The sequence below is a fragment of the Falco rusticolus genome, chromosome 1, assembly GCF_015220075.1.
Source record: "Falco rusticolus isolate bFalRus1 chromosome 1, bFalRus1.pri, whole genome shotgun sequence".
Classification (NCBI taxonomy): domain Eukaryota; kingdom Metazoa; phylum Chordata; class Aves; order Falconiformes; family Falconidae; genus Falco; species Falco rusticolus.
The window spans coordinates 20,871,973-20,875,252 of NC_051187.1; positions in this window are offsets into that span (position 1 = coordinate 20,871,973).

The following is a 3,280-nucleotide window of genomic DNA, read 5'->3' on the forward strand; positions in this document are numbered from 1 at the left end:
TGTGTCTCTTCTTTTTTTTTTTTTTTTTTTTTTTCCTTTTTTTTTTTTTTTCTTAAATAAAAGACCAGAAAAGAAAAAAACAATGGAACAAAAAGCCAAAACCAAAAGGCATTGCAGCACTTTGATGGGCCGTATCTACCGCCGTCGTGCCTGGGGTGGGTGCTCCCAGTGGGCTGGGGGGCAGCCCCAGCAGGTGGGGGACCGCTGGGTGTGGGACAACACGCTTGCAGGGTCCTGGGGCCATGGCTCAGCTTTGACCCCCACCTAAACTCTGAGCACTTCGGGGTCAAAGCTGTGGATTTGGGGCTCCCCCCTCCAAAATCCTCCCCTCTTGTGCAGCCTGGTCAATGGCTGGTGGTCAGGGAGCAGGCAATGCTGCAGCCCCAGCCTCACTGGCCCCTGTGCCTCAGTTTCCCTGGTGGGCGAGCAGCAGTCCATGGTGGTGTGCGGTGTTTTGAAAGCCTCTTTAAAGAGTTTATCAATTTTGGGCTATGAAAATTTCTCCCCTGAGTGGCCTTAAAACTTACCTGATAGCTCTGTGCTGATTTTATATATACATATACATATATATACGGGGGAATTGAGATGTGCTCAAAGGCCAGGTGGATGATGCAGTTAGTTAGGTTTTACTGTGTCCCGTTATCTAAAGGACCCAGGTCTGGCTGAACGAGCCGCTGAGCTGATAGCGGCTCTGAGCAGTAAAATTAATACAGATGACTTCCCTGCTTGGAACTGCCAAACCTCCTTGTTACATTAACATATATGAATATTTGTTAAAAAAAAAAAAAGAAAAGGAAGAAAAGGAGGGGGGAAAGGTAAGAAAAGTGTCTAATGAAATTTTATAATTGTAGTAAGATACAGCAGCGCCTGACTCCTGGTCCGTGAGCGTGTCCTGGGAGCTGTGGAGGTGGAAGGTGATGGTGGGGACACAGACCTGCAGGGGTCAGGGACGAAGTAGCTTGTCAGGGCTCAGCGTGGGGTGTCCCCTGCCAGGTTTAGGCCCCCTTCTTCTGGCTGCCTTCCACCAGCCCCCCTGAGCAGCGCTGGCTGCTTGCCTACCACCTTCTCCTGGCGCTCGGTGGCTGTAGCTGGGCCCAGGGTCTGACACTGAGCATCAGCAGCTGTTTCCCGCCCATCACTTCCCGTTTCAGCTGATGGATCCAGTTCAGGTCTCCCGGAGCCCTTGGGAAGGCAGCACCCATAGAGCAGAGGAGCCCAGGCTGTTGGCAGGGGTTGGTGATGCAGCAGGTCTTGGCACCCAGGCAGCTGCATCCAGGTGCTTCGCCCCTGCCAGCATCGCTGCCTCCCCGCAGCTGGTGGGGACGGTGCGGTGCCGGGCGGGGGGCAGCGGGGAGGGAGAGAGACCTGCTTGGGGTGGCTTCACTTTTGAATGAAGAGAGCAAAAAGTTCTATATAGCTAGCTATTTATTGACATAGAAAGATGTATATATTTATACTTCATACATATGTATATATTTATGATTTATACATATGTATATATATGCTGATATATTGTATGTGTGCATATATATATTTATTTTTATATACATATATATAAAAATAAATATATATAGGTAAAGGGTGTATGTGTGCAGTCCCTGTATGGGTTGCTACCCAGGGCTTTGCTCAGGTGCAAGGGTGTTCGTATGCACACACAGGCACCTAGAAATACACACGCATGTGTGCACACACCTACCCCTGAGCATCCCAGCCCTCAGACAGCCCCCCTGGCTGTTAGGAGCACCAGGGAAGCAGCTCACCAACAATTTATTTGGGCTCCTGATGCCCCCTGAAGCCTGGCAGCAAATACACCAGGAGGCAACAGGCAAAACGCTGGGGACAAGCCCATGAGAAATGGGAACACCGTGAAGGCTCTCGTAGGGTCCGACAGTGCCCGGTCCCTTCCAGTGGGTCCTCTTCACTCCTACTACTGCAATTTTTTATTTTTTTATTTTTTTATTTTTTGCAATGATCAGCTGGGACAAGGAATTAAAAAAAAAAAAAAAAAAGAGCCAAGAGAGCAGTTGGTGCGATTTAGGCTGCAGCCCACCCTCATGCTGGGGGCTGGGGGGCACCCGCCGGCACAAGCCACCAGCGCCGCAGCACCCAGCTAGTTCAAAACCAGCACCTTCCCCCCCTTACTGCTTCGGATCCCATTAACTAAACCCCCATCAGACAGCCAAATCTCGCTGAAGGAAAAAGAAAGAGGAAAAATAATTAAAAAGAAGCCTCTATTCCAGCCCCCCTCGCACGCTGCCCTCTGTTTATTCTCCGCTGCTTCTTTCCTGTTTAGCGTTTTACTATCTGCTCCCAGCAGGCAGGGACAAATTTGCATTTTAATGCGGCGATGTGAGGCTGCACAAACCACCTGTGAGGAGGAGGCAGAGCTGGGGACAGACACCCCCATGCCTCCCAGAGGGACACTTGGTCCCCCCGATCCTGCTGGATAAATTCCTTAAAAAAAACACGTTACGCTCTTGGAAAAAATCAACAGTTCATAAAGCATCCAGCCTCCATGCAACAGGGAGCAGGGAGCAAAGGAGGGTGAAAATTTTTCTTCTGCTGAGGGCAGCCCCAGCCATGGCCCCAGCCCCCCCCCACCTCTCCTCCACCCACCCCCATCATCTTCTTCTGCCTTGGGTTTTCTCTCTACCAGCCAGAGCTACCAGGGCCCCTCTTCCCAGTCCCACCCCAGCACATCCATGTCGTGCTCCCCTCGAGATGCCTCTAGTTGTGTCCCCTCCGTGATGGGACATTTCAGACAGGGACAGGGACTTGCAAAACCCAAGAGGCTGTGGAGGACCCGGCTGCTTCTCCATTCGAGCTCTCGCCCCATGATACTGCTTCCACCACCGTGGTCCTGCACGTGGAGCTGCCCCACACCACAGGGGATGGAGGGATATTCGCAACAGCGGCAGGGATTTATTTTCCAGGAATACAAGCGATAACAAGAGCCTCTCCACAGTCATCTCCTTCAACTGGCCGAGGGAAGTTTAATTAAGCCAGGACCTGCGCACCGCCCCCCGCCTTGCTGTTGACATTAACTGGGCAGGATTTGCACAGCAGCCAGGATAATTACTTTGGTAATTGCACTATTATTTCTGGGGGCTCTTGACTGTGTTTTTGCCTGGCTCAGTGAAGATATCTCCCTGGGGAACGAGGAGGGATGGTCTCTTCTCCAGATCAGCCGGAGCTGAGGATGGGCTTCCTGAGCGGTTCCAGGGAGCAGCAATAGGAAAGGCCATCAGGTCCCAAATTTTTGGGGCTCCTCCTCTGCGCT